The sequence below is a fragment of the Misgurnus anguillicaudatus genome, chromosome 20, assembly GCF_027580225.2.
Source record: "Misgurnus anguillicaudatus chromosome 20, ASM2758022v2, whole genome shotgun sequence".
NCBI classification, from domain to species: Eukaryota; Metazoa; Chordata; class Actinopteri; order Cypriniformes; family Cobitidae; genus Misgurnus; species Misgurnus anguillicaudatus.
The window spans coordinates 27,065,009-27,088,664 of NC_073356.2; the positions used below are offsets into that span (position 1 = coordinate 27,065,009).

Genomic DNA, 23,656 nt, shown 5'->3' on the forward strand with positions numbered 1-23,656 from the left:
TGCAAAAGGGATTTTGTGGCTGGTTGCCAGGTTGTGTGATTGCTAGGTGATTTTTTATCTGTTGCATTGTCTGCCAGGTAAATCTGAAAGTAAAAGCAGACCTTTCTGAAAGAGCCCCAGGATTTAAAGCATCACACATTACTTAAAGGGAAAAATCCCGATAATTTACTCACCACCATGTCATCCAAAATGTTGATGTCTTTCTTTGTTCAGTCGAAAGGAAATATTTGTTTTTTTTGGGGAGGGCATTCCAGGATTTTTCTCATTTTAATGGATCCCAACACTTAATAGTTTTAATGCAGTTTCAAAGGACTCAAACGATCCCAAACGAGGCATAAGGGTCTTATATAGCGAAACGAATGTCATCTTTCGCAAGAAAACATATGCACTTTTAAACCACAACTTCTCGTATTCTTCCAGTCCTGTGACGCGCCAGCGCAACCTCAAGTAATTGCGTAATGACATCGAAAGGTCACGTGTTACACATGTGAAACGCACATTTGCGGACCATTTTAAACAATAAACTGACACAAATACATTAATTAGTATCATTCGACATACAACAACATCAAAACGGTCCTCATTCTCCACACTTGTAAACACTGGGGCGTAGTTTTTGCATACGTCATCCGTGACCTCTTGACGTGATTACATATTGCGGAGGTCGCGCTGGCGCGTCACAGGACCGGAGACAGACGAGAATTGTGGTTTAAAAGTGCACATTTTTTATTTTTCTTGCCAAAAATGACAAGTGTTTTGCTAGATAAGACCCTTTTGCCTCGTTTGGGATCGTTTAGAGTCCTTTGAAACTGCAATTTTAAACTGCATTAAAACTGTTAAGTGTTGGGTTCCATTAAAGTCCATTAAAATTAGAAAAATCCTGGAATGTTTTGCTCAACAAACATAATTTCTTCTCGACTGAACAAAGAAACACATCAACATTTTGGATGACATGGTGGTAAGTAAATTATCTGGATTTTTTTTAAGAAAATGGACTAATCCTTTAAGGTTTTATTAAAATGATCCTACACTTCCCTACACAAAAATGCTGGGTTTCTGTTGCTGATTTGAACCCATGGTTGGGCAAAATGTGAACAGAACCAACATTGGATGTAAAATTACCTTATGGTTGGGTAACAACAACCCAGCATTGTTTCATTTTTTAACTCAGCCGCTGGTTCTGTCCATATTACCCATCCATGAATTTAAAACAACCTAACATACTTAAAGGAATATTCTATTTTCTTAAAAGAAAAAAACAGATAATTTACTCACCACCATGTCATCCAAAATGTTGATGTCTTTCTTTGTTCAGTCGAGAAGAAATAATGTTTTTTGAGGAAAACATTCCAGGATTTTTCTCATTTTAACAATCCCAAACGAGGCATAAGGGTCTTATCTAGCGAAACGATTGTCATTTTTGACAAGAAAAATAAAAAATATGCTCTTTTAACCACAACTTTTCGTCTAGGTCTGGTCCAGCGCGACCTAACGTAAATGCGTAGTGACGTAGGGAGGTCACGTGTTACATATATAAAACGCAAATTTGCGGACCATTTTAAACAATAAACTGCCACAAAGACATTAATTAGTATCAGTTGACATACAACAACATAGGAACGGTCCTCTTTCAACACACTTGTAAACACTGGGGCGGAGTTTCGCGTTCGTCTTCTGTGATGTCATGACGTATTGCGTGGGGTCACCTGGCGCATCACGACCAGATCTAGACAAGAAGTTGTGCTTTAAAAGTGTATATTTGTTTTTTCTTGTCAAAAATGACAATCGTTTTGCTAGATAAGACACTTATGCCTCGTTTGGGATTGTTTACAGTCCTTTGAAACTCTGTTGAAAAAAACTGTTACGTGTTGAGTTAAGTGTTAATTGTTGGTGTCTATTAAAGTCCATTAAAATGAGAAAAATCCTGCAATGTTTTCCTCAAAAAACATAATTTCTTCTGGACTGAACAAAGAAAGACATCAACATTTTGGATGACATGGTGGTGAGTAAATTATCTGGATTTTTCTTTTAAGAAAATGGACTATTCCTTTAAAAGTAATAATACAAGAATACAAGCAATAATAAAGGTGATGCTAATCTAGGGAATACATGGGCAGATTATGCTAAAAACTTCATTAGAGATCTAAAGTAATGCTGAGTTGTTTCTACCCATGGTTGCGTAAAATATGGACAAACCCAACCGCTGGGTTACTGTAAATTTACTACATTTATTTTATAAAATGTTCATATTTAACCCAACAATAGATTTAAAACAACATTTTGGGTTAAAACAATCCAGCATAGGTCAATTTAAACCCAACTGTTGGGTTTGCATATATTTTACCCATCCATAGGTTTATAGGATTTATTAAAGTGTAAATACTGTAGTTTGTTATATTATATAAACAGTAAATAATGTGAATGCATATTACTGTAAGGGCTTCTCAGTAGTCTATGCCAAGAAAATAAGCTCAGGTTTCTTAAAACGGCTGGTTTCTCTCACTCTGGTTAGTTCAGTAAAGGGCAGGTAATCTAACACCATGAAAACCCATCTCTCTCCGTCTCAACTCTACCCTCCTTCTCTGTTCTTCTTTTGCATGTTCCTGTTCTGCTAAGGGAAGATTTGTCTTTTTCTAATGAAACTCCCTCGTCACACCCATCTCCCATATGGTATGTGTGTGTACAATTGTGGTTGTGAGGGGGTGGCTCATATGGTTGTATGTGTGTGAGCATATATTTAACCAAGGGAATAAGATCTGTGTGTGTGTGTGTGTGTGCGTGTGCGTGTGCGTGCTTGCGTGCGTGCGTGCGTGCGTGTGTGTGTGTGTGTGTGTGGTCATCAGGAAGCCATTGCTCTGATGAGAGGTCCTACTTCCTGTTTATAGAGCAACCACTGGAGTGCAACAATAGCTGGAATTTTGATGGAGCAGCAGAGAGGAGGACCGACTCGCACCCTCCAGAGGAAACGTCAGCTTATCACTCTTGCTGACAACAATAACACAAACACAACACCACAACAAATCTGTGAAAGAATCAGTGCCGCGTTAACATATTCAATGTTGCTAATTAAAGAAAACAGCCATACGTAAACAGGAAATGTCAGTAGCACCTTCTCGCCACACTTCTAACTGTTCTTTACCTAATTTTAACGTTTTTACTAAAACATACTAACATAATGTATATTTTTTAATAGTGCTGGGCAAAGATTAATCACGATTAATCGCATACAAAATAAATGTCTTTTTATTTAGTCTAATATATATATATGTGTGTACTGTGTGTAATTATTATTATGTATATTTAAACACACACACACAAATAAATAAATAAATAAATAAATAAATAAATAAATAAATAAATAAATAAATAAATAAATAAATAAATAAATAAATAAATAAATAAATAAATAAATAAATAAATAAATAAATAAATAAATAAATAAATAAATAAATATACACGTGTTAATATTTCTTAAATACATACATGAATGTGTGTATATTTATATATACATAATAATTACAGACGGCACATACCCATAAATTATGCAAAAAAAATCACTTTAATTTTGTATGAGATTAATCGCGATCATTATGCTACGTACACACCAAATGCGTATCGTCGCATTGCTGGCACTAGATTACTCGCGTTATTTAACTTTGTGTGATGCGAATTTTTTCGCTTGAGTTGAATATTTTCAACTTGAAGGCGCGTTTGAGGTGTGTGTGTTTTTGCGGCAATCGCCCCGCCCAATTTGCGTCTTTCACATTGCCATGCGTGAGGACGCGTCTGATCACGTCTTTGCATTGACTTTGTATGTAATCTACTCACGCAAATCGTTGAACTCGCATTTGGTGTGTATGCCCCATTAGTCTTTGCCCAGCACTAATGGTGTTTAAAAATCTAAATATATCTCATATATAATTTATTTCAAATTACCGTAATACGATTTTTTCCATGAGAATTGGATAGGATCTTAATGGTATTAAAGCAAATTTCATGTAATACTAAGGCTGAATATGACCAAAAAAAATACATATTAAATTTAACTACTGCATTATACTAAGCTGAGGCTAAAATGTGACAAAAGCTTCCTACAATACAGAATAAAGTGCGGTTTTGGCACACGCCTGATCAAAATGGTGGTGTCGAGAGCTCTCCTCCCTGAGGAATATGTCAGGCTCTCAGGGATTTGAGGTCAGTCCAGCTGGACGTCTGGTGCCAAAACTAGGTGGATTACACCCTTTAATCCCAGTTACCCCAAGGTAAGGAAGTAAAGTAAAGCTGCTCAAGTCCTCTCTAGAATGCAAACCTTATTCGAATGATCGTTCTGAACCGAGTACTATCGCTTGTTTCAACGCAAAAGAGTTTTGCTTGTTCCTGCAGCACAGACTCCCAAAATGAACTATATGCAGCATCATGTGATGACTATTAAGACTACTTGTTTTACAATCGCATCAATTACACTTTTGTTCCTCAAAAGTGTCAAAAGGAGGAAGTACAACAGACAACAGAATTTATCTTCGTCTCAATCAGCTCCCTTGTTCAGTATAGTCAGGGCACTAATCAGGGAGTCTGCCATTCGCAAAATCCTTCCAGTGCAATGAAATGTTCGTTCCAATTCCCACAATGCAACGTAAAAACCAGTGAGCATCGATGGTGCCCATGTTCCCTTACTGAAAATCACATGACATTTTCTGAAGCTCTCCAACCGAAATCGCACACGGCAACTCAATAAACATCATAGAAAGCGACAGAACTTTTGAAAAGACGGTTGTTTTAGTTTTAATGTAAACACACATTGCTAGCCAGGATGCGACCACAATCTACATAATATTTAAATGTAATACTCCTCTTAATTTATGCACGGATATGTAAGAGAATTATCAAAGTGTTTAACAAGTGCAAGTGCACTTTAACATCACAGAGATGTTGGTTTTGCCTGTTGTTGATGAATAACAGCTTTGAATTATCGCAACTTGCTAAAGCATTTTACGCCACAGAAAATAAGTGAACAGTGTCCCAATGTCAAGTGAGATCCTTACCAGTGCCCGAACCTGTGTACCCAATATACTGATTCACGAACTTGGGATTTTATTGAGACACACCCTTTGTTTGGATGAAACCACCACACTCTTCAAACAAAATGGCTGCTCAAATAGCTTAAGATTGATCTTTTAGTGCAGTTTACTGATTTCACGTTGGACATTTTATAGTACTATTAATATGTGTGCATTAGGCAGACAATTTTATCCAAAGTCACTTCAAGATATACATTTTGTACTGCTAAAGCAACACTATAATTCACAAGTACTTTATAAGTTTACTATTAAGTCCATAAATACAATTTGCAGGACACAAACTACAAAACAAACTACAATAACATGAGTAATTCGAACAGACTCCATCAGATATTAGAGGTCTGCCGCTGAATGTTAGCTGTATTTTTCTCAATAAGGAATTCCCTTTGGGCTCGAGCTATTAATAAACTCAAAGCTCTTTCTTAGAGGAACAGCTGGTAGGAAAGAAGAAATTTGTTAATATTCCAGTCAGATCAGTTTTTCACATTGTGAAATCTATATGACCATGACTGCCTTGACTTCAATGCATTCAAAATCACAGCCTATTCAAAATTAAATCAATCTGTTATTTTTAATGCGCATGCAAAACTGGCAAAACCGACACCTGATGTTTTAATCACAATATATTATTTTACTCACAGGGTGCACAAATAAAGAAATAGAGCGTCGTTTTCTGACATGTTGTTTTACAGACAAACCAGACGCTGAATAATTTACAGCTGCAAGGCCTTGACATCCACAGGATCCAATTAGTTGAAATCCACATGCAATCAGTCCAGAAAAAAAGCCACAACAGGGACATCTCCAGAGAGACGAGACATTATTAGCAAGTTTCGATTCGAAAATACAGAGGTGCGCTACATAAAGAGGAAAGCAGATGCAATGAAAATTACACCAGTGGTGCCTTGACAAAACATGAAATTCTTGAAATCAGATTAGTGACCAAAGAATGTGATACTCTGTCGCAAATGATCAGTATAGTATCTGTACTGTTGTATTGCGTCGTTTCATATCGCAGAGTATTGCATGATATAGTATAGAAAAGTATAGTATAGCACTCTTAAAGGGACACTCCTTTTTTTTTGAAAATATGCTAATTTTCACCTTGATTCTTACCGTTTTGGAATCCATTCAGCTGATCTCTGGGTCTGGCGCTAGCACTTTTAGCATAGCTTAGCACAATCCATTGAATCTGAATAGATCATTAGCATCACGCTAAAACATAACCAAAGAGTTTCAATATTTTTCCTATTTAAAACTTGACTCTTCTGTGGTTACATCGTTTACTAAGACCGATGGAAAATTAAAAGTAGCAATTTTCTAGGCCGATATAGAAACAATACTCTCATTCCGGCGTAATAATCAAGGACTTTGCTGCCGTAACATGGCGCAATATCTTTGCGCCTCCTGCTGCCATCTTACGGCAGCAAAGTCCTTGATTATTACGCCAGAGTGAGAGTATAGTTCCTAGCCATTTCTCTCTAGAAAATCGCAACTTTTAATTTTCCGTCGATCTTAGTAGGCTATATGATGTAACTACAGAAGAGACAAGTTTTAAATCTGAAAAATATTGAAACCCTTTGGTTATTTTGAGCGCAATGCTAATGGTCTAATCAGATTCAATGGAGTATGCTAAGCTATGCTAAAAGCGGTACAGCCAGATGGAAAATGAGCATACTTTCAAACAAAGTGTAGTGTCCCTTTAAAAGGGTGCAGTGTTGGTGGCATAGCATAATTTTACCTTGCATAGTATACCATTGCATAGTATAGTATGATCGTAGTAGCCTATATTTGCCTGTGGTCTGTATATTGTAATCTAAATTACATGTAATCTCTCAGTGCCCTCAAAAATAAACACATAAAGCATCCGGTGACACAAACGCAAACCTCTGGACGGCTAAACATTTGTCTTTACTGGTATTTAAAAACAACTTTTCCACAAACATGACAATATAAAGAGTCTTAAATACCAATAAATCACAGTGGGTGTCTGTTCTGTCTCAGCAAACAACTAAAATGAAACCAACAAGGCAAGTTTGGGTTGCAGAATCTGTCCTATCCAGTTTACAAAGGCATTACAGTGAATCAAAGCCAGAAACACAACATAAACTACCTATACACAAAAAATTAAGCTCTGTGAGTCAGACTGGACGGTTTATACGACATGCTCAAGTGAAGAATGGCCGTTTCATTTATGCCTAAGGGTGGAGCTGCAACAGCTGTTTGTGTGGTTTCCAGATAATAGCAACAATGGCTTGCTACCATAATCTCAACTAGAAAGTTTGTTAGACTGAACTAAATCAAATATAACAAAATCTGACCTTTATATTTCATATACATATATACACACATGTTTTGGTCTTTTATAGAAAGGAATCATATGCTTTGGTAAAATCTGATTTGATATGGACTGTGCAGCAATAAAAGAAAAGTCACAAATGTTGCCTGCAGTGATGGCTAGCAACATTTTGGACATGATGAAAGTGAGGTCATGGTCAAAACAGTGATGTGTGCAGTATACAGTACCAACCTGTTCCTGTTGGAACATTGGACAGGAAGATACACACTGCCATCACTTGTGCTCTCGAGTGCCAAAGCTATGCCCTGCTTAGCTCTCTCTCTTTTTTGTCCATATGCCAAGCTCTCCAATACACACTGGCATTATGCATTGCATGTCCAACACAACTTACACACACAAATGCTGGACAAACCGTCTACATTACAACAACTGCTATAATCGAAAAGGCATTACATATTACTATAAAAGATTTTATGATGACATCACAACCCTCTCCAAAGGAAAAATCATTAGTCAGCATTAAAAGTCTGATTAAAGATTATTTGCAGAGATTTGAATTGTTTCTGCTTTTGTCAATAAAGACAATGTTTCTCTAGTTAAATACATAAATTGTATACTGCACGTTAAAATATCAACAATATCCTTATCTCACTCTGGAAAAACAGGTACAGTTAGTTTGGCTGTTCTGTGTAAGGGCGGTTTTACAGCCGTGGGTGAAAACTGAATAAATATTCTTATTTTATTTGTATAATATTCTGCCTTTGATGTTTTCCTCTTTCACCAATTTAACAACCATAAGGGACCCACATAGTTTTGGTCCTAAATTCAAAGGGTACATTTATGTTTTTAGGTAAAAGTTTCGAACCATCGTGATCAGGCAGCACGGTATTTAAGAAGATTTTGATGTGATAACTTGCTAAAAAAATACAATATGCAATATGCAGGGTTCCCGCACCTTAGTTAACTTCGAATTCAAGGAACTTTCAAGGACTTTCCAGGTCCAATACCCTCAAATTCAAGGACTTAATGTTGGGACACATTTCAAGTGAGAGCAAGGTTACATTGTGTTACCTTTTAAGATACACTGTTACAGTTCCCTTTCGAGGGAACTCTCGCTGTGTCACTGCGGTGACACTTTGTCGACACCTCCAGGGGTAAGTGTATCTGAATGTTTATATCACATTCAACCAATGGTGAGGCTTAACGACAAAAACAGGGTGACGCGGGAGTCAGGAAGTATATCGCTATCTGAAATACTGCCAAAGACGGCGTTAAAGGGGCGCAGGAAGTATGGAAAGGAAGACGCAGGGTCTCGTTCCCTTCTCAGGGAACAATAGTTACATACGTAAGCATTTTGGTATGAATCCACAGTCACATAGAGAAGATATAAGCATTTAAAGCAAACAGTTTAGCATGTGTGCTTAAAAAGTCTAGAATTTTATGATATTATCCTACACCACACAGAGAATAATATGGATTTTTTTTTTCAGAAAACTTCTTGCATAAAATAGATTCAAGCATTTTCAACGACTTGTATGTATATATATTTTCAAAAACTTCTCAGGGCCTTGAATTTTTCCACCAGATTCACAAACTTTCAAGGATTTCAAGGACCCGTGGGAAACCCTGGATATGATAATGCTTTAAGTTTGGAAAATCAAATGAATTATATATATTTTTTAAAATGTATATACAATTACATAACTAACATACATGTTATTTCACATTGCTTCCGGGGAAAAAAAAACTACTGCACTTGTCAGTCTTTCTGCTATATGCATATTTCTAAAACTTTGATGTAACTTTTTGAAATATTAAAATCATTCAGATATTTTGATATGCACATTTGCTATATTACTGTCTCCTTGCGGCCCTACTTTTGGAAATCTTTTTAAGCTGCATCCTTCTTGGTCTGATATATCATTGCCAAAACACTTCAGTCATGGCGTAAGTGTCCTCAACACCTTTTGGGTGCCACTGTATGTAAATCCTACAACTGTACTGAACTGCCAAAAACAAACAAAACACAAATAGGTATATAATTAAATAAATATCAACCAATTTAGGAAGACATCTGTTCTCCCCTAACCTGGACGTCTTAACGCAAATTAAATTCTTCATGCGGAGTCTCTCCTCCCCCTCGGCTGTACCTAATCCTACTGATTAAAACATTTTTTCTTCAGCCCTAATTTTGTCTGCTAGAGGGCTCTGATGGAGGCTGGGTGTGCTCTCTATTGAGCAGATTACCCTAATAGCAGGATTAGCGCCCACATGTTGACCACGCGTGGCGAAGCTGCTCGGCCGTGGTGCCAGCTTCGAATCAGATGGTCAGGGGCAGCGGTCAAAATGCAAATGAGAGAGTTTTAAATGAAATACTGAAGTGAGAACAAGTATTTGGTAACTCAAGACCAACGCTTTAATATTAAACACGTGTTTACTTGCCCTAAAACTATAGGTGGATTGTTGGAACATGACTTAAGATATAATTTCTCATGCTACTATGTGCGCAGTTACAGTTTATCATTGGTCTGGAGAACGGGTATAAAAAAAACTTTCTTGAGGTAACACTGTTTTCTCATTGTTATTCATATCAAAGGTACATAAATGAGCACCCTAAGGGAAGATAACTAAACACCACAATACTTCTTTCAGAATTATGGTTCCTATGAGGATGAATGGCAAATGATCTCTCAACATCTAATGATGTCCCCTTAAAATTTAAAAAGTGTGTATGCAAGTACTATTTTTTCTGATTATTGTTGTGTTAGACTGGATCCACTAAAGTCAGCTGTTTATCAAACAGACAGTTATGCAAACTAGTCCAAAACTGGTAAAACTGCACCTCACTTGAGGACATAAGCGTGACCAAAACCAAAGCCATCTACACACTCATCTTCTAAATGAAGGTGTGTTTTTATTGACTTAGTATGTGGTAATGATGTGACTATGAAACATGTTATTGTTATACACACTATAGTATTGAATTAAAGAATAAAGAGTTCAATAGATATCCATCTCTCTTTCTCTACTATAAATCTGTAGTTGCATAATAAAGTAATACCGTACGAACTTTACCAAAACAATCCTATATTGTGCAAATGACACTAATGGTTAGCAGCCTCAAATTGCTCCAGTATAACAAAGGCATTAAAATATTAAAGTTTCGAATGTAAGCTTTTCTGCTGTGTCCAGATGGGGGAACTACAAGCTTATTCAGGCCACCGAAAAAAGAATTCCAGTAATCTACTGCTGATCCTTCACAATGGCACCCTTGTGCTTATTGTTTTTCCCTCCCCGCTCCCTGTACTCAAAGCCACTGATAATGTTAATGGTCCCTTCCTCCAGCTAGCGGATCTTGAGCTATTAGGGAGTTGCAGGAGGACCGTAAATGCTTGTTAAGTCAGAGAATGTCGAGGGGACGTACAGGGTCAACTTCACAAGGTCGGCACAAGTTCAGGCTATAAACTACAAATGGTGCGGATGGATCGAGTGAAAATTGTGTTGTGACAAAGGAGTGTTTCGAATTAGGACCTTAGAGATACTTATTGTTATTTAATCCTGTGAACATAAGCAGTAGGCATAAAAAAATACTAGTACTAGTACTCAAAATGGGTTCTGCCTATGCAATCCAGTATAATGAATTACGTACCTATAGTCACACAATTTTTGGAGTGTTTTTCGTGACACTGACACGTTTTTTCGCCGTATGTCACGTATTTCTTTTTGCGTGTCACTGTCACATATTTGTTACTCAACTTTTGTTTTGTCCTATTTTCTTTTAATATCGCTTCGGTTTAGGGTTAGATTTACATAAAATGACATCCTTACCCAAACCCAACTCTAACCCTAATGCCAGGCGACAATGGTTTAAAACTATAAAATTACTAACATAAACTAACATAAAATAAATCATGAAAAAAGGTTGAACCAATACTTAAAGTGGCATCCTAACGCAAACACCAAATCTAACCCTAAACCGAAGCGTTAATGATTTGAAAATAGGACAAAACAGTTGAGTAACAAATACCTGACAATGACACGTAAACAGAAATACGTGACATGTTCATGCAAAAAAGGCGGAAAAACGTGTCAGTGTTACGGAAAAAAACTCACAAATTTACATGACTATAGGTACATAATTTCGTGATACAGGGTCGGCCCATGACCCTGATATTGGTTAGTGCTCCTGTAGTTGAAGCTTGTACACTAAATGTGCCATAAATCCCTTTGGATGAAGGTATCTGTCAGATGTGTGGCTGCACGATATACCGATAATACGATTTTAATATTTTTAAAAGTTATGCATAGTCAAAGTTTTAGGTCGATGCAGAGAGACTGAGAGACTGAAAGAGCGATGATTTCTTTAACCAGAGACAATGTAAAACATGTATGTTTGTTATATAATTTGCAATTAAATAAATAACTATAAAGTATGATCACATCACATCGTTTATAGTATATTACATAATTTAGCCAGTTATCCCATATCGCATGTCATTCAATATCGTGCAACCCTATGTGCAGATATCATAAAGATTGCACAATGCACATCAACGAGAATTCATGTTTAACATTTTATAGTTAAAGGATGAGTCCATTTTCTTAAAAAAATCCAGATAGTTTACTCACCACAATGTCATCTAAAATTTTAATGTCTTTCTTTGTTCAGTCGAGAAGAAATTATGTTTTTTGAGGAAAACATTCCAGGTTTTTTCTCATTTTAATGGACTTTAATGGACCCCAACACGTAACAGTTTTAATGCAGTTTAAAATTGAAATTTCAACTGAGTTTCAAAGGACTCTAAACGATCCCAAACGAGGCATAAGGGTCTTATATAGCGAAACGGTTGTCGTTTTTGACAAGAAAAATAAAAAAGCACTTTTAAGCCACAACTTCTCATCTATCTCCGGTCCTGTGGCGCGCCGGCGCGACCTCACGTAATTGTGTAATGCCGTGGAAAGGTCACCTTACATTTATGAAACACACATTTGCGGACCATTTTAAAAAATAAACTGACACAAAGACATTAATTAGTATCAATCCACATACAACAACGTCAGAGCAGTCCTCTTTCGCCACACACACTGGTGCATAGTTTCGCCTACGTGTTGGGGTCCATAAAAGTCCATTAAAATGAGAAAAATCCTGGAATGTTTTCCTCAAAAAACATAATTTCTTCTCAACTGAACAAAAAAAGATGGATGGTGGTGAGTAAATTATCTAGATTTTTTTTAAGAAAATGGACTAATCCTTTAAGTTTATGTGTGCACTCATTTCTCATTTACCCAACAAAATTCGCAGAAGGTCTTGAATTTCAAAACAAACATTTTTCATTTAAATATAGGTGAACTGAAGCCCGCTGACCCTTCTCGGATGAAGAGCGAAAACAACCAAGAAAGGCTGAGCAGCATTCGAGCACTTTTTCTTTCAATCTCAAAACAATCACAGCTGGGATTTCTAAGGTTGCTTAGGTCTCTTCACAACTCAAACAAGCGCTACAACACCCACTCGTCCAATCCCAAATAGACACGCTAGAGTTTGTTTGATGTATCCTGTCAAAAGGTGTGTAGCGTGCGCACGGAAGTCAAGTAAACAACTGGCTTCAATGAGACTTTACAAAGTACAGTAAGCAGCTGCGCATAAAAAGGAAGTGACTTTAGCTAAAGAGCCCATGCAAATATCTCCCACCGCTGCTGCAAGGTGTGTTCTTTGTCTATCAGTACAAAACACAAAAACAGCTGTACCGTTCAATTCAATTCACCATCACCTGAATGTTTAACCCAGGACGTGAAAAATACGTGCAGATGTTGCTTTAGGGAATTTTTATATACTGAACTGAATAAACAGTCTATTTGATAAACAACCGACTGGAATACATTCTATATTCAGGAATCAGGAAATTGGGAAAATTACAAAAAATAGCACAGTACTGAAACACAATAACACAAATCTTTCGTATTAAAGTCTTATTTGTATTTAAATTATGGGCGTTTTACCATTAGAAATGACTTCTGTAAGCTAATGTAATCATGCTGATTCATTTGTATTACATAACATTTCTGACTTGAACAAAACTAGTTCATTTACATGTTACACGAAGCACATAAGCTTATCTGACAAAACAAATATTGAACCTGTACACATGAACCCCACGCAAGAACACATCCAAAACGGCAAGCCGTACCCACACAGACCCACAAAAGAAATAAAGCTAAAGTATCCAGCTCAAAGTCATGTCGCTCAGAGCCCTCATCACAAAGCAAATGGGTATTAACCAGTGTGCTGCTGACGACGTCATCCCAGAAGCAGTCCCCCGGGCCCCGGACCCCCACCATTCATCTCATAATACAAGCCAAACAGAGTCCTACTGATGTTTGTTGTGTCGTTTGCCTCAAGTTATTTTTACTGTTTTATGAACTTTAAAGTGCAGTACATCGCACTTTGAAAAATACTGTAGTACACTTTGGTAGTTATTTACTATAGTAAACTGTAGCAAATTGTAGTGTACTGTAGTAATTATTACTATACTTTGTTAATGGCGACTACTACTCATAATAGTGAATTGACAAACTATAGTAAATACTGTTGTATACTTTATTATTTACTGAAGGTAAGAATTTTAAACACTACAGTATCTATGAATTTAACTACAGTTTAGTATACTAAATACTTAAGCATACTAAAGCATTTCTTTATGTGGGATGTTTCTTGGCACAATGACAACTATGATAATGATAATGCATTCACAATCTCCCTCCTCCATCTATTCATCACCAAACCAGATAGTTTTTGAACAAACACAAAAATAAGTATTCTTACTTGTAAAGGTGCGTACTAACTCAATTACTGTTTACTAATCAAACTGTGCATTGATTCGCATTGTCTTCTTACCATATGTTTGTATGTATTAGGTATCCTCATGAGAGAAAAAACATCAGTCATGCGCATTCTTAAGGAAGCAAAATGCTTATTTCACATATTCCTCAACCGTCACCTCAAAGATCCCGATTCAACAGGACCGTTATCCAAAAATTCCCTGTAAATCGGAGTCCGTCCTCTGCGAAAGGCTTTGAGCCTTGATAATGGTAAGTTAAATGCGAACTGACAAGCATCCGACAAGCTTTCAGAGAGAGGGGAAGGGGGAAAAACGAACAAAACAAAAAAGTAAAGCACCAAAGCCCCGCCCTAAAACTGTATTATCTCACAAAGTAACATTAGGTTTAGATTTAAGACCATCCGAAGTCATCGATCGCTATTGTACAGAAAAAAAGCGTAATATAGATAATGTTTTTGAAAAAGTCAATGTCGAAAAAAATCAATAAGCTGATGGAAGATAACTGATGATAACCTAATTTGATGCTAGGCAGTGCATGGCTTCTTTTATCCTTTGTAAAATAATTGGTTTTAAATTATGGATAGGCTATGCTTTTCTGCATCAACAAGTTATTGTTTAAATGCAAAACAGACGTTTCATTGAGCCTGGCTGGGTTATGAATTGGCTGTTAAAAGTAAAACGAATTTACTTATCGTTGACTTTAACGTTTATGCCTGCTGTTAAGTTCAACAATTAAGTAAAAGTAATGGGCTTCGCATCTACACTAAAAATGCAAAACTCAATATAACTGTCGCAATCATTTATCAAGAAATAATTGGCCTCCAAGTCTAAAAGTTAACTAAAATAAACAAATCTACTTGCCGACAACATAAACCAGTAAATGTTTTTGACATGTCTAGACTATCACTGCTAAAAATGGCTTAAATATCTTCAAATGAGAAACTTCCTAAAAATAACCCGAACAGGCAGAGATTAAATGGGCAGCGATCCGAAATGCAAAACAATACAGGCGTCATGTAAGCTACTATAATACAGATACCACGATCGCTGTCATTTAAATGAAAGTAAACTGCCAAGAGATTGATTGTTTAATCTGAATTCACCTCGAACATAGCCTACAGACATGCCGAAACAATACCTTTTACAGCAAGCCTACGCGAAAGCAGACCGTCCGATGCTTCCTTGAAGTACGCGAAGTATCATTAAAAAGACAAATTAATCGATAATAAATAAATGATCGATAAATGATGGTCATCCGATCGTCAAACTTACCTTGATATATGCAAATGACGTAATGAAGTTGTGGAGCAACGGCACAAACGCAAGGTGACACTCCGGGGATAATGACAAACAAACAAACTGTGTGGCATCCGCAGTTTCGAAACCACTTTAGCTTTGAAATCATATAATCGTCAGCGATCAGATATACAGACACGGGTTGGTATGACCGTGTAAACGATGCGATGACACCGAGAGACGTTGATCTGGATTGAGACGGATCGACAGCGAAGTGGCCCGTGTGTTTGGTGCGACACCTGGAGCGGCGATGGTTCCTCCCTCTTCCATTCACTATTGTTTGTTCAGCAGAAAGTTGGGTGATGCAGAAAGTCTATAGTTGGGTGGACTCATAATGGCACAGTCTGTGTTTACTGACATAGATTAGGCTACCAAAAACATAGATAATGATTTTGTGATTTCAAAGAAAGATCGATGTTCGCGTGCTACATTTATGTATATCGTTTTATGTAATGACAGGCTCTTGAAAATAAAGATTTTAGATTTTTTTTGTCAGGCTAGATCATTGGTTCCCATACTGGGGACAGGGGACCACGAGATGCTACCAGGGATGGGAAAATACATGAATTTATCATAAATTCTGTGTAAATAACCCTAAAGGAATAAGGCTGTTAACTAACAGTTTATAATTAGTTTTTTGTTTCATTTAAATTCTAACTTTGAGACTGATTTATATCATGAATTTTCTTTGGGGTCCTGCGAATGCACCATGCACCCTACACCAAGGGTGTGGGAGGGGGGTACACGCCAAAAAGCAGCACTGTGCTAGAACGAAAAATTATTTTATGTCATTGCCACAAAGAACTTCCTTTTAAAGGGATAGTTCACCCAAAAATTTAAATCCTGTCATCATTTAGTCACTCTCATGTAGTTACAAACCTGTATAAATGTCTTTGTTCTGATCAACAAAAAGGAAGATATTTTGTAACCAAACCGTTTGTGGACCCCATTTATTTCCATAGTATTCTTTTTTCCTACTATGGAAGTAAATGGGGTCCACAGACGGTTTGGTTCAAACATTTCTCAAAATATCTTCCTTCGTGTTTATCAGAACAAAGAAATGTATGTGGGTTTGTAACTACATGAAAGTGAGTAAATGGTGACAGCATTTTAATTTTTTGGGTGAACTATCCCTTTAATTATGTATGTTGCTAACTCCGCTGTCGCGGCTGACTTTTTGGTTCCGCTCAACGAAACTCAAGATTTCTTCAGGCGGCGCGCGGTGTTGTGGGAAATAATGCTTCTGTTGGTTTGTTAATGGGGAAATTTCTGAGTTTTTATTGTTAACACCACGTTTTCAGTCACCACCTTTAATGTTTAACTACTGGCCGTGCGAGCTCGCCAAAGTCTGTTGTTTGTAAAATCGTCTTGTTTTGCTGAAGTTGTGTAAAGACAGTCTTGAAATTGTAAATACATTTAGTTTAATTGCTAAATTACAAGTAAACGAAATTTTTATACATTTAAACGACGACCACGGGAGTTTTACCACCCCCAAAATCTGCCTGAATGGACAAAGAATGTGAAGCAGACGTATAGCCATGTAGTAGATGTCTGTATATATAGACCGTTTCAGCAGTAACAACATAAACAAGCGGCTGCACATAGCTTCTGGTAAACTCCGCTAAGAATAAATAACAACAAAGTTCTTTAAACGTAGTTTATTTATATAACAAACCAAAACATTTATTATTTTCGACGAGGCATTTGTTCAAGAGATCAGTTTAGCAACTAGTCAGAGCATTAAAAAAACGAAACCGGAAGTAGGGTTCGGATCCAGACGTGTATCATGTGCTTCCAATGAAACCGTCTATATATAAACTGAATAAAGAGTGTTATTTGGTGTAATTAGTTGTTTGTTTTTTTATATCTGACTTTTCAGAAATAGAATATGTAGAGGATATGGTAAACAGCTTATCCTGAAAGATTCAGGTCAATATCTCAAAAGTTAAACAAGTTTTAGAAAAACAAAATTTGATAATAGCAAATTTTCAAGATTCAGTCACACATTTTCTTGAATTTTAATGGAAACAAAATAAAGTGATGATTTTCGAGTTTCAAATGGCCAGTATTTTGTTATTCTTGAGACATGATCTTGGTCTCATTTAAAAGCTTTTTTCAAACTCTTTCTATCTGAACAACTAGTTTTAGCATTTAACCATTTTGAAAATTTTAGCAACATACCTACTTTAATACCATTATTTTTAAATTAAAAATAATATTGCCGTAAAAGCAGCTATAGACGTTAGAAAAGACAAACATATAATGGTTATTAATTATTGTACTGTTATTTCAAGGATCAGGTCCTTAATTTGTTTGACTTATTTTCGATCTTTTTGAAGTGTTGTTTCTGTCTTTTATTACATAACTTTAAAACCTGAGATAGATAGATAGATAGATAGATAGATAGATAGATAGATAGATAGATAGATAGATAGATAGATAGATAGATAGATAGATAGATAGATAGATAGATAGATAGATAGATAGATAGATAGATAGATAGATAGATAGATAGAAATTATTGTACTTTTATATAGAGTAACAGGTATCAAAAGGAATTAAAGGAATCATGTTGTTAAATGTTGAACATTTTTCCTTTAAGAAAACTAAGTAAAGCCAAATCTAATAAGCATTGTATAATTACTGTCTTTCGTTACATAAGTTTAATGGGTGACATGCTAAAGTGGATAATGCGGTAGTTGTTTGGCTGGAGCCGTTGCAGGACACCTATGTGAAGAGCGGTCATTAGCAGCTCTCACCAGAGGCTGTGACAGCTGTCGCTTGTGGCCGCCGCTGGGCCTCCGTGCCTCCCCCTCGCCCGTTCACAATGCTCCTGAATGAGGAGTGGATCTGAAAAGACATGCAACCTGACTCCCTCATCTCCATTTACCCATCTCATATTTAATCCCAGACTCACCCTGTCATTAACCAGCAGTCACACTATTTCTGACCTACAGCTCTGATCATTAATCAACGTATTCACGCAATTATCGAACGCCTCTGCTGCTCGACTTGGAGTGCTTGCTTTTCTTAAATTTCTGTTTATCTCCATCTCTATTTTCCACTGTCGTCGTCTTGTGAGAATGCTTGGTAGTTATTGTGGTGAAATTTGGTGTGGTTGGTGGTATCTAGGACTGGCACCCTTTAACGGGATTGTTTTTTAGATGGAGTACTGTGAGTGAGAGTAGATGGATTTTTTTGGGTTGCGTGGGGGAAGGGAGATTCTGAACTCTTTCACCTCACAATTCCTCTCAGGCACACACAAAACCTCACACGCTTGAGTCTGGACACAAGGATGGGTATAAATTATCATGTGGCATAAAAAAAATAAAATCTCTGTGACTTAACCTATTCAGTTTCTAACAAAAAGGTACAACTATAAGTCTAAGTTCCGATTCCAAACTAAATATTCCAAAAATTGAAGGCTTTATGGTTCCAAGAACCTTCAACATTCACTTCTGACTTACAGGTTCGTATTAGAACCAAAAATGGTGGTTCTTTGAAAGCAACAACCTGTTGTTTTCCACAGCAGTGAAGTGGAACAATTTTGACTCTGAGAGAGTTAGTTTGAAGAAGTGGGGGAGGATGCATGTGAATATTCCTCAAGCGGGTCAAAGTTCACAAGCTCCATCATGAAGTGCAGAATCCTTTTCCTGTTTCACCTCCAGCTGCGCACTTTACAACATCTTCAAACAAAAATGACCATTTATAACTTTGTATATGTGATTACGATAGCATGCCGTATATTCTTCGTACTGTTGTGAAACAGGAAGTATCAACTTTAAATCTGGGACGTCGGGTATCAGTCACAGTGGTTGCTCTAAATGCACATGCCGGTTTAAAGACGTATACAATGAAATGGCATGTTCGAAATGTTGCAGGAAAAGGAAGTCTAAAAATAGGGCAGCAAAGCACATGCATTTCAGTTTCTTCGTGGTAAAGGTAAAAAATTGAAAGTAATATACTCACCCTTCTGTTTAAATCCCTCGTCCTCTGATTTGCAGTGTCAGGCCTGTTGCTTTGACAACAGCAGAACGTGGTGAATATTTCATGAAAGGGGGAAGGGGGAGAGGTGGATCGCCAAACTTTGACCTGGTGACTAATCTATTCAGACAAAAGAAGGCAAACTGGAGACAATTAAGGTGCACGGTTAGTTCTTTGTTGGTTTTCAGTTAGATGTTACGTTTACACGACTCCTGCCGCTTTGTTTCAGCCGTAATACGTTGTTTAGTTTGCTTCTCTGTAGGCTTTCTGTAAACAGATTCACCTTCTACCATCACTATAACTTCAAAAAGAAACAAAACATTTAAAGGGATAGTTCATCCAAAAAAACTGTATAAATTTTATTGTTCTGATAAACATTAAGGAAGATATTTTATGTTTGTAATCAAATCGATCATAAGCCCCATTCACTTCCATAGGAAAAAATAATAATATGGAAGTGAATGGGGCTTATCGGTTTGGTTACAAACATTGCTCAAAATATCTTCCTTTGTGTTAATCAGGACAAAGAAATGTACACAGGTATATATCAACATGAGAATGAGAAAATGATGTTAACATTTTTATTTTTGGTTAAACTATCCCTTTAAAGGGACACTTCACCCATTTGCATTAAGCTTTGTATAGTTAGAACCCCAGTCATGTTTTTGAATGGTCATGCATTATTCCCTCAGTTTCCCCTGAGACAGGAGAAATACAGATTTCAGTGTTGCACTTCCTTCTTTCAATGATGTAAAAATCATAATTTTGCATCATTGAAAGCAGGAAGTCCAATATCTTTGTTGAGGGGGTGAGACTACAAACACCCCTTTTCTCTGTAGAAATTACTAGCTGCCAGTAACTTACTGTAGATATTACATTTATGTTATTTACTAGCAACAGTTTGTTCAAAGTTAAATGAACATGAAACATTTTCAATCTTTATCTTCTATAGTAAGTTACTGGCAACCAGTCACGTAATTTTGTGAGTCTTTTCCGTGACACTCACACGTTTTTCTCCATTTTTGCGTGAACATGTTAAGTATTTCTGTTTACATGTCACTGTCATGTATTTGTTACTCAACTCAACTGTCTTGTCCACTTTTCTTACCATTATCGCTTCAAATGACATCCTTACCCAAACCCAACTCTAACCCTAATGCCAGGCGACAATGGTTTAAAAATCATAAAATATAAAAAATAAAAAAAAGGTTGAAACCAATACTTAAAGTGACATCCTAACGCAAAAACCAAATTTAACCCTTAACCGAAGCGTCAATGGTTTCACTGTAAAAAAATTGCTGTAATTATGCAACTGGTTGCCAGTAACTTACTGTAGAAGATAAAAACAAAAAATGTTTTATGTTCATTTAACTTTGAACAAACTGTTGCCACAAAGTAAAAAATACTTTGCTGCCTTAACATTTTTTGTTAAATCAACTTAGATTTACAAGTTATGTCAACAAAGATGAGTTGTCACAACTTATAAAATATAGTTGAGAAAAGTCAACTTAATTTTATAAGTTATAACAACTCGCCTGTAGTTATAACAACTCATCTCTAGTCAAGATAAATCATAAGTTGAAATTATTTGAAATCCGAGTTGATTCAACAAAAAATTTTAAGGTAGCAAAGTATTTTTTACAGTGCACTAAATAACATAAATGTAAAATCTTCAGTAAGTTACTGGCAGCTAGTTGCCAGTAATACTGTAATTTTTACAGAATTTTTTTACAATGTTGAAAATAGGACAAAACAGTTGAGTAACAAATACGTGACAGTGACACGTAAACAGAAATACGTCACATGTTCACGCAAAAAAGGGCGGAAAACGTGTCAGTGTCACCGAAAACACTCTATAACTATAACTGTGACTATAGGTACATAATTTCATGATACAGGGTTGGTAAGAGCATTATATAAAAATATAAAAACGAATGTCCTATGATTGCCTTTGATAATATACTTTCAATCCAAAGCTATTCTTTATGCATTGATTGCAAAATAATAACAATGTTACTTATTATGTACTGAATGTCATTAAAACATGTCGCTCTTTTAGCATAACCCATTTTGTACACTTTGATACGAAAAGAATAATTTTTATGTGAGAGAAGCATTATATTTTAGTTGTTTATGTATTAAGTTTCATAACATTACCAAGATGTTTATAATATGGGTAGGTTTATACTGCACGTATGCTTTCAAAATCTTATTTGCTTGCCTTTCAGAAAATACTTTTCATCCAAAGCCATTTTCTGTGCACTGATAGCAGTGATGGTCCCCCTGGAGCAACTTAAGGTTAAGGGCCTTGCTCAAGGGCATAGAGCAAGAATATGATTTCGGTAACTCTCCAGGGCTCCTCCTAGTTGCAATTGAACCCGCAGCCTTTGTGCTCGTACACCAGCACCTTGACTCCTTCATGTTGCTTTCAAATTGTAGGCTTGTTGAATCACCGACACTCCTGAACTGAACTTAACAGATGCTGCAGAAACTCTTCTGCTATCCATTACTGCGCAAATCGCATTTATTTCGCCTCTCATCATCCATCAAAGCATAGGTGCTTTCATCTGGCAGTGTCTCTTTGTACCTGTAATTAGTTTTCGGATGGGAGATCGAGTGTATTAAAACAGCATAAAACGAGAATAAAGAGATTTGTGTTTCCTTGTCATGGCTGCTCCGGAGCTCTGCTTAATAATGCCTGATAGATTTGTTCTGTCAGCCTGTACAGAAAACGCTAGTGTGGCATGTTTATGACATTACATCAGCGCAAGAGTGGAGCTGGAGGCAGGTCGTGTAAACAGACAGCTTTGTTCCTCGGTCCTATATACAACAGCTGTGAGGCTACCTGATTTTAGTTGTGTTACAGCTGATCAAGCTACTGTAGACCAGGCAACCTGCAGGTGACTAATAGTAGAGAGCAGCTGTCTAACAGTAGAGCAAAGCCCTTTTTACACTATACTGTATGTGAAACATTTGACCTTTTATACTTCATAAATGACAGCATCAGATTTATTTAATGCATCATACAGAACCCCCGTTATTGATGCACATTTGTCATGCTTTCAGAATACACTGCGCTGACCTAATAACAAGTATGCATCTAAGATGAATGAGAACAGGGAGAGACAGAGATAGAGAGGAATAGCAGGGGTGCGGGCAGATGGTCGGGGCTGGTGTGGAGCCTTGCTTCGGTGGAAATCCCTGAGTGCTTAACCCCTCCTCCACTGGGGAGAGATGTGTCATGACAACAGTTCACCCCCACCCTGCGACAGATCCACAGCACTATATCCAATACTGAGCTCTGTCAGTCTTCTTCAGCAATTACTGTACACATCTGCAGGCTGATAGATAGATAGATAGATAGATAGATAGATAGATAGATAGATAGATAGATAGATAGATAGATAGATAGATAGATAGATAGATAGATAGATAGATAGATAGATAGATAGATAGATAGATAGAAATAATAAATGCATAAATATAAATTGTAATAAAAATAGTATTGTTATTTTTTAAATGTATGTGTAGGCCTATGTATGGAAAAAATATAGATAGTTCGTTTTATCTTTACGGTACTTTGTTTATTTTGGCAATGTTGTAAATGTACATTATGCTAAAAAAGGCATTACAACTGAGTCAGTGAATATTTTGACCTGAATATTGAAATAAACCTGCATGGTTCGTCTTTTAATCTCAGACTCGCTGATGCCCTCTACTGCCTCATCACGGTCATGACGTCACACCCACGAAACAGAGCCACTGCTGAAGCGATTAGTTTTTCATATTTAATGGTTTAATACTTAAAAGCAAAATATGTACAAAGAATCATAACAATATATATATTTTTTAAAGTAAACTGACTTAAATTAATAATCGGTCAGTACATAAAATTATACAAAATAACCACCTGTATACAGCGCAATCTGTAGGCTACATTTAAATGCACTTCAATATTAAACCAAAGGAGGGCAGTATTTCTTTATAATATAATCAAACACCTGTTGATATACAGTACAGGCCAAAAGTTTGGACACACTCATTCGTTCTTTATTTATACATTATTCCATATAAGATAATAATAATAAACTCATCAAAACTATGGCATTACACAAATGCAACTTTGGAAATTATGTAGGTGACTAAAAGCATCCAAAATAAAC

The 23,656-nt window shown here is 36.5% G+C and overlaps 1 protein-coding gene across 5 annotated transcripts in view; it reads right to left on the minus strand.

Annotated features, from left to right (window-relative positions):
* Window positions 1-15,827, minus strand: part of znf516 (zinc finger protein 516) — a 63,486-nt gene extending 47,659 nt beyond the window's left edge. For 2 of the 5 annotated variants that reach the window (XR_012359752.1, XM_055219789.2), the window contains exon 1: window positions 15,486-15,827. The gene's annotated coding sequence lies outside the window, so the exon portion shown is untranslated. The other 3 variants (XM_055219786.2, XM_055219788.2, XM_055219787.2) reach the window with 3 other exon arrangements.
* Window positions 15,828-23,656: the final 7,829 nt, after the last annotated feature.